This window comes from Solanum dulcamara, chromosome 12 (assembly GCF_947179165.1).
Source record: "Solanum dulcamara chromosome 12, daSolDulc1.2, whole genome shotgun sequence".
In the NCBI taxonomy this organism is placed as follows: Eukaryota; Viridiplantae; Streptophyta; class Magnoliopsida; order Solanales; family Solanaceae; genus Solanum; species Solanum dulcamara.
Window position 1 is genome coordinate 60,138,387 of NC_077248.1, and position 13,910 is coordinate 60,152,296.

Here is a 13,910-nt window from a genome sequence, read left to right on the forward strand (position 1 = left end):
CGGAAGAAAGACGAAAGAAGACCTAGTTTGGTGATATTTTTCTCCTTTCTTTTCATCTTAGATTTAAGTTTATGTTACAAATATTTCATTTAATTATCTCACAAACTATGAGAGGCTAAATCCCCTTGTTCTTGGGTTGTAGCCATAACATGAAAGTTTAATTCTTGTTTGCTTTGGTTGAAAATGGGTTTCATATGAAGTTACTCTTATATTCTTATTTTAATTGTTTTAATGCTTTATCACCATTGAAACATATTTGTTGTCTATCCTTAACTCAGAAGATGAAAGAAAGATGGAACACTAGAATATAAGGAGTATGTTTGTTTTAGAGTTGTCTAGAATAATTAGCGTATAGAATGATTGTGACACATACCTATACACCATGTTTGGTTGCTAAACAGGATAAAAAGATTAATGCATTTTTGTTGGTTTATGCTTATCCTCGCTCAACGATGTAGTTAAGATGTCAACAAGAATAGGCAATTAGAGATTAGAAAATTATTATTGTAAAATCAACCCAATAAATCAGTAATTGGGAACCCCTCGGATACCAAGGTAAAGGAGATTAAACCGGAAATCATAAATTGCTACAACCCAAGGACTCTTCTTTAAATTGATAACTCTATTTGACAGCTTTTAAGTAGTTTCACCTAGTTTTGGTAGTATCATTCATAGATATAAACAAACTCAACTTTTTGAGACACACATTAATAATTCAATTCATTGGAAAGTTAACTAAGCCTAGTTGCATAGTCCCTGTGGGTCCGACATTCTGCTCTCAAAAAGAGCCACTGTATTACTTTTGAAACCACGTATACTTCCGTGTGCATTTGGAGACAATAGTGCAGAAGGAGCACGGTTGACAATATAACAAGCTGTGGAGACAGCCTCTGCCCAAAAAATATTTGTCAACCTAGCATTTGAAATCATGCAACAAGCTTTTTCCAAAAGAGTTTTATTTATCCTTTCTGCAACACCATTTTGTTGAGAGGTCATCCTCACAGTGCTATGTCGAGCAATTTCTTCATTTTTGTAAAATTAATTGAACTTGTCATTATAAAATTCTAAGCCATTATCTGTTCTAAGCCGCTTAACATGTTGTTCTATTTTCTTCTCAATCAAAACTTTCCATTGTTTGAAAGTTAAGAAAACATCACTTTTATTTTTCAGGATATAAACCCAAGCTTTCCTTGAATAATCATCAATGAAAGTTAATATATACCTGGCACCACCTTTTGACCGGATACAAGAAGGACCCCAAATATCTGAATGAATATAGTCCAAAGTATCTTTTGTTCGATGGATTGCTGGAGATTTGAAGGTGACCCTTTTCTGCTTTCCGAACACATAGTGTCCAAAGAACTACATGTTCCCGGTACTTTGTCCACATAAGAGACCTCTTTTGCTGAGGATGGAAAGACCTTTCTCACTCATATGCCCTAATCGCATATGCCACAATTTGGTGATGTCGGAATTAGATTACTACCGCTCTGTCCAACTCCTACGTCTACCACGAACTTGAATCATCACATGGCTTCTAGTAGTGGATCCCAATAAAGTGTACAACGTATCAAATCTGCGTGCTTTCATGATCAGCAGAGCACCTAATAAGATTTTCCTATCTCCACCTTCGCTTGTGTATTTGTACCCCCAAGAGATTCCAGAGTACCTAATGAGATGAGATTTCTCTTTAAATCATGAACATATCTTACATTAGTGAGAGTTCTTACCACACCATCATACATTCTTATTCAAATTGTACCTTTACCAAAAACTTTGTAAGGAGCATTGTTGCCCATCAAGACAACTCCACCTCCAACAGATTCTTATATAGTACACAAATCCTCATTGGGAAACATATGATAAGAACAACTCAAATCCAAAATCCACTCATCGTTAGATCTAAAGTTATTACTAGTAGCTAAAAATATTATTCTATCAGACTCATCAGCAGCTACACTTGCTTCAGCGGAGTTAATATTTTGGTGCTCATTTTTATTTTCCTTATGCTTTTCTTTGTTTTTCAACTTATAACATTCAGAAATAATATGACCTTTCTTATGACAATATTTGCACACCACATTTCTGTATCTGGACTTTGACATTGATTTAGACCTCTCGCTACTTGATTTTTTCTTATTAGATCTATCTCTTACAAATAAACCTTCCCATGGATTTCACTACTTTCCCCAGTAATATCTTTATCTATTTGTTCTTTTAATTTTAAGATAGATTTGATTTTCCTATAAGAGATATTATCCTTTCCATAAAGCATAGTATCACTAATATGCTTAAATAATTGGGGTAAGGAAATAAGTAATAATACGGCTTGATCCTCATCGTCAACTAAATGCATCGATAGCACTCAAATCCATAAGAATAGAATCAAATGCATCAAGATGTGCGAGTATAGAAGTACCTTCAATCATACAAAATATGTAAAGATTTTGCTTTAGGTAAAGTCTGTTTTCTACTGTCCTCTTCATATATAAGGTTTTTAATTTTTCCCACATGCCTTTGGCTGTGGTTTCTGTAGATACTTCACGTAAATCCTTATTTGTGAGATTTAAAATAATACTTGATTTTGCCTTTTTGTCTATTACGGCAAACTCCGTGTCCATCATATATTTTGGCTTCTTCTCCTTTTCTTCCAGTGCCATATCTAGGCTATCTTGAATTAGGATAGCCTCCATCTTTAATTGCCACATCCCGAAGTTTGCACTTCGGTCAAATTTCTCAACAGAAATCTTTGTTACTATCATTTTTGGCTACTGAAATTTACCCGATTAGATTCGACTCTGATACCAATTTGTTAGGATTGAGAACTCGGGTAATGCGGAATTTAGCCAAATAATTTTATAATGACAATATCAAAGACAATAGTAAGTTGATAATAATGAAAATAAAAATAAATAAAGAAGACACAAATTTTACGTGATTCGATCTGTGTGACCTGATCCACAGGCGGAGAGGAGGATTTTACTATATCAACAAGAGTACAAAAGAGAGTACAAAATTAGAGTAAATACTCTAATTAATCCCAAATACCCCAAGAGAATAACCTCACAAAATCACTCCAAAGATAGGGTTCACACAAGTGTTTTCCAACACTAACTCTCTTACAAAATAACTCTTAATGAAAATACAAAGAAAGAAAACAATCAAATGTTTTCATATGCTTCAAGGTGTGTTTCAACTAATGATCAACTTCCCTATTTATAGAGAAAAAATGGGTTGCATGATGTCATGGATGATACAAAAATTCAACATCTTAGTGTGAATATATCAAATATTGTGGCTACCAAATCTTTGACATTTATGGTTGTCAAATGTTAACCTTATCAAGTATACCAAATCTTTGACAAATATAATTGTCAAATTTCAACATTTATGGCTTCCAAATCTTTGACAAACAAAGGCCATATTACAATTTGAAATTTACACTTATGCATCAATAAAGAAAAATCATCCGAAAATTCTCAAATCATCTCTCATTTTTTTAGTTTTTCTATATAGTCTATCATATAATATTTTAATTTCCTCATTCAAATATTTTATTTGTACATTAATTAATTATGTTTATTTTATTGTACTTTTAGTCAGTTTTATAACTAAGAGGGTATTCTTGTTATTAGGAAGATATCTGTTATTTTCTTAAAGTTTAATCAGTGAGACTTCTAATTATTATTACTTTCCATAATAAAAATGAAGAAGTTTTCTTTAGCATACACTAGTAGATTTTTAGGGGGGGGGAGTTCAATAGGTAGACATCTTCAAGATATTTGAAGATTAAAAAAAAAGAATGATAACGATTTATAAAATTTAACGATAGCTTATGGTGTTAAGACTTTAGAAGTTAATAATATAAGTCTATGATTAAAAAGTAATTACCTAATTAAAATACATTTTATCTAAATAAGGAAAATTAGAAAAACAATATTAATTTGCTACAAATTTATTTGATGAATAAAAACATGACATCATACTTTCACTTTAATTTTATGAATTATATAATTGTTAATTTAGAAAATTTCAAAGTTCTAATCCCCCCCCAAATAAATGCTCAATAAAACAAAAAAAAACTTCTTTAATATAGAGCAATATAAAGAAGAAGAAAATAGAATTTGGTTCCTCTCCATTTTTATTGTCTTCATTTTCTTCGAGTTCTTACTTGGATGATAGACACATGACATGGGTTAAAATTAATAGTTAAGATTGAGAAAAGACATAAAGTGACACTCAAAGTATCCCGAATTTTTAAAAAGTCATCTTAACTATGCGGGCGTTCTATAACCCCTAAACAATTTTGAATTGACATTATTACATTACTTTTTTTCCTCATGGTATAGAAAGTGTATGCACTCTCTTAAAGAGTATGAGCAACCTAAAACAATGAATATAATTTTATTTTTACAAGTATTTTGTTACAAAATATATTTTCTTGTTTTTCTTGTTACTTTTTCTTTTTCAAAAATTTTGTTGCCATCTCCATTGAAACTCCTCACTTTCAATGCCACCATTTTTACCACAACTAGTCCACCCTCCTTCTTTTACTACTATTAGTTAAACTCTTTTCAATTTTAAAACTTTATCTAAATATTTTTTTCTTACATTTCGAACAATTTGATAAACACATTAGATTTCAAGTTGATCGGGAGGCATCATTTATTTTTTTTTATTCGAATTTCAATCAAGCTTCTTTTAATTTTTGGGGAGTTCATTGATTATTTCAAAATTATCATTTCTAATTTGAAGTTATATGAAAAGGAGATAAAATAATTGACGGTACCTTCAAAATTTTGAATTTGTTTAGAAAAATAATTAATTTTTATATCACAAAATCTATAAAATAGTATAATTTCTTTTTAAAAAATTCACTGAGAAGAAAGAAAGTGGCTAAAGAAGAAGAAGAAAAAAGAAAAAAAGGGGGGAGGGGCTCAACTTGAACGTGAGGGTGGGAGGTGAAGAAGAAGAAAGAAAGAAAGGAAGAAAGAAAATTGGGGGTGGATGTGTGGGTGAAGTGGAATTTAAGGTGAATTCAAAATTAAAGTAAAAAAATAAGTCAAAAAGTAAGAGAAATTTTTTTTAAAAAAAAATGATAAAAAAGCTTTAAATGAAAAATATATATTATATTTTAAATTAAATCAACACGTGCCACATAATAAATGATGCGTGACAAAACTTGCTTTTTAAAATCTGAGCCTGGTCGAAAAATGTTGTAATAATATCAGTTCAAAATTGTTTTAGGGGTGTAATAAAACGCATGCATAGTTGAAGTGGTTTTTTGAAATTTAGGACAATTTCATATGTTACTTAATGTCTTTTCTCGTTACGATTTAATTAACAAAAGTAAATTCTGCCTTTTTTTCTCCCAATTTCTTTGGAAAAAGAACACTTATACCTCAAAAAGTAAAATATTTACCTTTAAATGCCCTTTACTTTCATACCATTTTTTATTTTAAATTCTCCTATTAATATCATGCTGACGTCAGTTCCCAGCTTTTCCCCCTCTCTGATACCATCACGATATATTAAAATATATGAATATACTCTAATAGTATTAAAGAGTAGATGAGTAGCATTTTCATTGAAGGATTGCTTCTTCCTCATTGATACCATCAAAATATAATATACTCTGGTGATATCAAAGAGTAATTGAGCAATGTTTTCATTAAAGTTTGCTTCTATTCTTCGATGAGATTACTCAATCATCCATAATACCATTACGATATATCTACATACTGTCATGGTATATTTCAATTCTTCAATATTTTAATTTAACAACAGTTAAAAAAAAGTCACAATTAGATACAATGTATTTAAAATTTGGAAAAAGACCAAAAAAATATAAAAATATATTTTCTATTAATTTATTATTTAATAAATAAGATTATGACTTTCATAATTTTCTATTAATTATTTCTTATTTATTTCTTATAAAAAGAGACCAATCATATATGATACTGATAAGGTATAAATATACCAATGGAGTATCACAGAGGATTAAGCTCATTCATATATGATACTAATATGATATCACTATACCGAGAGAGTATCACACATAATTAATTCATAGTTATGATGCTGACGTTTAATGCGTGAAATAAGAAAGAGAAAGTGAGGTAGGTACATAAATAGTTTGGGTCATAATTCCATGTAATACCCCCTAAAATGTTGTATGTGATGTTTCAATTCTCGACGAAAATGATATTGTTTCTGTATTTTGGGCATAACTTTTCATAAAATAGTCCATATTAGGTGATTCAAATTTTTAAATAACACTAACAACATGAAAATGAAAGTATACTTCTAGATCTACAATTCATATGAAGAAACCAAATTCTAATTAGGAAGTTATCTTGTTCAAACGCAACTCCAAAAAATGGTATTCCGTTAAAAGAAGATTCATCTCACCAACTATGGAAAGATCTAGATCCATTTAACATCATCCATGAGATCACAATCCTCCATTCAATTTTTAAAATCATTCATTGTAATTATTTTTATTTATTGTTAGGTCCATCCTCCACACCTATAAATACCACCTTATTTCCTTATTTTATTCATCAAGCTTTCTCAAACAACTCTTCTCTCGATATACTTCTTTAATCATTCTCAAATATAGTTTTAGTTTTTAGTAGTGTAGAAATACTATTCTGATGATTCTTATACTCCGAGTAGTACACAAAATGCTCCGGCGAGGAGAAAAGACTAGGGGTTCAAGAGTGGTCATTGAGTTCTTCAATTCAAAGTAAAGCTTCGAATTCCAAGTATGTAAGGCTATTCATAGCATTTGATTGAGTTCATCCATGCGCCCAATATTTAAATTCATCGTAATTAATTTATAGTTGAGTTTTACCCAAATCTTGAATTCTAAATAAATTAATTCTTCTTCTATTGAGTTAGATATATTTATGCATTGAGATTATTATTATTTGTATCCTTCATATTATTGGAATTATTGTTTATTACTATTTTCTCATTAACCCTAATTGATTTGATGTTCATGAATATTTTTATCTGTGTTTTGAATAAAGATGTTGGCTTTTAATATTTATTGACAAAAAAAGTGATTTGAATTAATACTATATATGTATTTTATTGAGTTTTGAAAGAGCAAAAGAATTGAGTTTAAATGAATTTGAGTAAATGATATTTTGAGCAAGATATTTTGATGAGATGTATATAATGTTTTGAAGTGCAATGATTGATGAAGAGGTAATAAGATGAATTTGATATTTTTCCAATAAGACTAGATGATGATGTTAATATGAGCACATATTTTGGGAGTAGTATTGAGTACCGAGTTGGGTAAGAGTTTAATTGACTCAAATTCCAGAACTACGTAGCCAGCGTAGGATGGAGGCTATACCTCTTAAGTCCCAAAACAGGACTTTGATGATTGGATCCAAGATGGTGATGTTTTTTACCCTGGCAAGATATTGGATAGATGTGGCAACGACATCGCTTCATTGTATCATCACTAGCTCATAAGTGATAGTTGTTGGTTAGAGAAACTCCCAACCGAGTAAGCATTGCTTATTATTATTATTATTATTATTTTAAAACTTGCATTACATATTGATGTTGAGATGATGTTGAGTTCTGAGCCGAGTCTTCCTGAGAGGAGTTTCTTGATATTTGTCCTTACTTTCCTGCCATTTTACATACTCGTACATTTCATGTACTGACGTCATTCAACCTGCATCATTTTATGATGCAAATACAAGTGTTAAAGATCCTCAACAGACGCATCGTTGAAGATTATTACTTTCCATCTATATGGTGAGTCCTTCTTGTATTCGGAGGAACTATTTATCCTTTTATTATTGTTGAGTATTATGTTTCTTTTGAGGTAGCCATTGACATGTCATTGGCACCGTCTCATAGTGTTAGAGGCTTCATAGACAAAGTTTGATGATGTAATTGGAATAGTTCTCCTTTGAAACTACTTCTTCTAAGGATTATTTCTTTCATTTGATGTTGATGATGGTGAGCCCACATAACTATTCTTATTTTCACTTAAGTATTCCGCAGATGAACGAATGAGTGATGAGACCAAGTGGTTTTCTCGGAGGCCAGAGATGGTTTCTGAGTGTCGGCCACGCCTAGGGTATCCTCTCAGAGCGTGACAGTCCATTAAGAATAAATATTTTAGATTGAGTCAAATTTGGATAAATAGTTTCACTAATCAATCCAATTTATGTAGTTTTCCCTAAGAACTTTCAAAAATAGGAAAGATTTGAAACATAATTAAGTTTCTTAGCTACATTTTGCTTAATTACGTTCCATAACTATAGTTTCAGTTGTTATGCTAATTTTCGTTTGTATATCTCGCCGCATTATACAAATTGGGCTTTTCTGTTTGTATATCTAGCTGCATTATACAAATTAGGTTTTCAAAGAGATTGCATATGTTCACTTCCAGATTTATATATTCACTTTCAGATTTGCTTTATAGATTTGTATATGAACCCCCATATTTGTATAATAACAAATTTTATTAAACTGTAGTCAATTCACATAATTAATTGAAACTATACCCTTATTGCATAATATAATAGTAATGTTTGCCAATCTACGTAATTTTTCTTTTTATATATGGAAAAATTAGTTATCTACACATCCTTATTTATCATATTTTTTATTATTTCCAACTATTCTAAAATATTTCAAAAATCCCTCTTTTTCCTCCAAAACCCCACAGATCCGGATACATTCTTCCTATTTTCTCTCTTTCTATTTCCGTTCATCCAATCTCTCCTATTTTTACTCCTCTATCAATAGTTACTTTATTCATTATAATTTTGAATTTTAAATTTATTTTCTCTCCAGTCAATTGATTTCAACTTCTTGAATAGATAGTTTTTCGTCTTCTCCATATGAAAATTCATACATTTCTTTCTTTTTTGATTTTGCTATTCAGAGTCTTGATACATATGGATGATGCTCCTTCTTTTAGCATTGGGAGTACCCAATTAAACTTACCTAATATTGATCATGTTTATGATAGATCTGATGACGAAAATTGGGCTAAAATATATCAAACAATTGCACGATCCATTATCAATGACGAATCAGAAAGTTGAGAAGGCGAAGAGAATAAGGATGTATCTTCATCCTTTAAAGTGACCGTGGAAAAGATGCACCCTCCCCCCCCTCCCCCCCCCCAAAAAAGGGTAGAAAAGTTAATTTGTTTTTGCCTTCAACAGATCAGATTGTTGTTTTTTTCGATTTTTGTTGTTCATCTTTTTATGACACATATAGATTCAAATTTTAATGTATCTAGTTATTTTTGTTTGTTAAATTAATGTGTAATGCCTTCGTTTTAACATTATGATACATTAAATTTGAATTGCGTTGTCGAGATGGGTAGCTTTATCATGATACATTACTATTTATGTATCTTGTTTAAATTGATAAGTAGATCTCTACTAAATAAATTAAATAAGTAATTATTACCTAAGATATTAGATTTGATATAGATACATTACTGTGTGGCAGTCGCTATGTATCAAATACATTTATTATAAATTTGAATTTACATATCATGTCCAAAAAAAGAGTGCATGATACATTACTATCCATGTGCATTATTTTGTTAGAGAAATACCGTATTTTATAAAAGATACATTATTAATGTAATTATTAACAATAGCATTTTTTGTGTGTGTAGTACATAACACAGTTGTGAGTTGATATGTATATGATACATGTAATAAAGTTTGAAACTATTGAATTTTAATATATATTATGTATCACGTACATATCAATTAATTTGATACACAGTGCTTTAGCTATAGAACATTAAGATTTATGTATCAAGTGTATTTTTTGGGTAATGTGCACGGACATCTAACCTTCTAATTTGAATAAATCTAAAAAAAGTTAAAGACTGCAGATACATAACAATAATTGATACATGGTAGATTATACAATTTTTAATAATTATGTATCAGGTAAATAATTAAAGGCATGAATACATAAGTTTAAATATGAAAATAGACCAGAACTCATATGTATCAGAAAAAGATTAACAACAAAAATCACACAAAAAAAAATCAATCAGTTGCTCTATCAATGTTGTGTCATATACATAACTATGAATATCATACAAACTAATATTGTTATAAAAACATTAATGTTTATGTATCAACAATTATATTTGATAATGTCTACATATACATAACCTTCTAGTTGGATAAGTTTGGGTGTATGTATCGAGTAGTCAAAGATAACAATTTTTTTAATAATTATGTATCAAAAACATAACTATAAACATGATACATGCTAATTTGTGTTTCAATAAATTAAACAAATTGAGGTTATCAAAACTAATATTTGAACACGATATATTATGCATGATAAAAATATAATGTATCATAGTGTTGAAACGAAGATATTATACATTAATTTAAGAAGAAAAAACTAGATTCATAAAAAATCTGAACCTATATGTATCACAAAAAGATGGACAACTTAAAATTGAAAAAAATTGATAACTGATGAATAAAAAGTAAAAAATGGATGAAGAAGAAGGTGAACAAGAAAATTTGTTAAGATTTGGAATAAGTTGGGGAGAAGAACATTTGAAATTTGAATTATTTGAAGTTTATAAAATTTTGGATGAGATTGTTATCAATTTGTTTTGCATGATTGGTGGAATTAACATTTAATTTTACCTTTAATTTCTTTTTTAAACATAACAACCGAGCTGTCTAATGTATCAGGATGGCTCTTATGTATCCGGATGACATAAATTTAAAGGAATTTTTGTAAATTGAAAAAGGAAAGGAATAGAATGTAATTTGCTCCTTACAGTATGAGATTTATGTAAGTTATACTTTATATATTGCTTTTGAAAAAGCCCACAATTGTAGCTCATGAATTATTTTATCAATAAATAGTTTTCTTTTAAATTCTCTTTCTTCCTATCTTTTTTTTTCCTACGTTATTCTTCATTTCTTACTCACAGTCAACTTCTCTTCAAGTTAATATTTTGATTTCATTTTAATGATCATTTGGCTCCTTTTCTTTCAAATTATCTATAAGTAGAAATGATAACACTTCAATATACTCAATTATCAGATTCCTTATAATTAGGACCGTCTCGGCCATAAGGCCACTAAAACAATTGAATTGGGGGCCCGCACTTTCTCCCAAAGATGTATGTATATGTGTATATTATTAAACAAATGGAAAAACTAAGGTCATGCCTCATAAAAGCAAAATAATTACAAATACAATTCGTAGTCATGCCCCATAAAAGCAAAATAATTATAAACAAATACCCCTTTACAATTCATACCTCTCAAGGCATGAGATTTGCAAGCAAGATACCATCGCAATATCAATATACTGATATGGTATCATTGAAGCTGCTTCAGTCCTTAATGATATCACCATAATATATTTATATACTGTAATGATATCATTGATGTCTACTTCAATTCTTCATCTACATCTCCATGAAAACCATCATATACTCGCATGATATCATTAAGGATCATTTTATATAATCATTAAGGACCCTTTTATACAAATATTGAATGATACCATAGTATTATATATATATAATATGATGGTATCATAAATATTTTTCTAAGTCATTCGATATTACATGAATGTTACTACCACAGTATATTCGTATATTATAATGATATTAAATTTTTTTAATGAGACACTTTTAAAATCATCAATGATACTATAATAATATATTGATACCTTATCAGTATCATATAAGATTGAGCTCTTTTTTTGAGAAATAAAAATAAAACAATTAAGAGAAGATTATTAAAATCATAATTTTATTTATTAAACTAATTAGTAAATATATTCTTTGTGATACTCCGTCAGTATGTTGATACCATATCGATATCATACAGAACTAAGTTTAATCCTCTGTGATACTCCATCAGTATATGATACCCTATCGATATCATGTAGGGTGGACGCTGACGTAAACATGACGTCAGCACGCAAATTTAAAAATAATTTAAAAGAGGTACAAGGGTAATTAGTTTGGCCGAAAGGGGTATAGAAGGGAATTATTTAGGGAAGGGGTATGGAATGATAAAATAATTTATTTAAAGGGTCCGTTTTGTGTAGTTTTTCCTTAAAAAATCTCACGTATTGATAAATTTGAAAAGAATCTTTTGGTTGGAAAAAATACAATAATTATTAACCTCATTCAATATAAGGACTGTTGTAATAATTCAAATGGAATAGTGTTAGTTAATTGTAGCATCATTTCTTATGTGACTATCTATTTTGTTGTCTTATTTATATTATGACTGTCACACCCCGGGAGGGTAACCTAGACGTGGCCGGCACTCAAAAATCATTGCTGGCCTTCAAGAGAACCACTTGGTCCAATCACACTCTCATTCAGTCACATTCTATCAGCGTAAAATTCAACTCACAAGGATTCTATTCATAAATAAGGTCAAAGGCCAACCACATATCCAATTTAACAACTAGTAAGAATGAACTAGTCAAAACGAACAAATCAACATCATCCACACTCTAGTCTATGAAGCCTCTATCAACAATCTAAGAGGTGCCAATGACAAGATCATTGCTACCACAAATCAAAATAAAGGAAAACAAACTTAAAGCTGAAAAGATAACTGCGGTATCCTCCGGAAACAGGGAGGACCACCAACTAGCTGGAAGTGAATAGATCTTCAACGGTGCGCCTGTTGATGATCTCTAATACCTGTCTCTGCATCATTTCATGATGCAGACCAAATAGCATCAGTACATGGAATGTACGAGTATGTAAAATGGTAGGATGAAATATGCATCAGGGTAGGATCACATCAACTCAGAATCTCAACTCAGAAGAAGGAACAACTAAATCAATATGTCCTAAGTTTAAACAAGAATATGATTTAGACAAGACCAATAATATACAACCCAATCCAATCTATTCCAATCCGACTCAGAGTACTATCACGACTATTATGGGAGTTTCTATTATCCGACAACTATCACTTAGGAGCCAGTGATAGTACAACAAGTCGACGTTGTTGCCACGTCCGTTCATACCTTGCCAGGGTAGGAATGAATCAACAATCATGGATCCACAATCAATCAAGTTCTATCATGTCAAGACGGGAAACATCTGATTTTAACGGTCCAATCCTCTCCTACGTTTGGCGACGTAGTTATTGGGTTCGAGTTATTACTTACTCTTATCCAATTCGGTGCTCGATACTCCTTCCAAGACTCAATGCTCATAAAACTCTATCCAATCAGTTTAATCTAATCATATCGACAAGTCTCATGTGTACCCCTATCAATTTATCAATTTTATCACAATCAAACCTTTCAACAAATCATACTATCCAATTAGTCTCAATCACATTTTTCAAGAGTAGTTAGATATACTTGTATGACAACAATAAGTTATGTTCCTATTTTATGTCATTCACATTCCTAGCTATCCCAATTCATGCTTTTCATTCCAATCAATACATATACATAATCATTTACAATCAATATATATATGGCTACAGTTTATGAAATATCATATGAAAAGTAATTGTTCAAGAATTCAAGTCATGAAGATCATCAATCAATTAATACTATGTAAAGATATTCTAGGGTTTTAGGAAAATTCAAGAAAACGTTCATGGAGGGTTCAAGTCTTTCACAATTCCTATCCAACACATATATGGGGCATATGGAAGAACTCAATCCATATTTTAGGTTAGCCTTACATACCTTTAAAGCTCCATAAATCTTGATGAAAAATCTTACCTTGAAGAAGAACAATCAAGAGACCCTTTCTTGAAATTCTTGGATTTGTTTTCTTGAAAACCCTATGGTTAGAATTTAATATTTCTCTTAGCGATACATGAATAGATGAAGAAGTTTGGTTTGGAAAGCTTGAAATCTATGAAGGA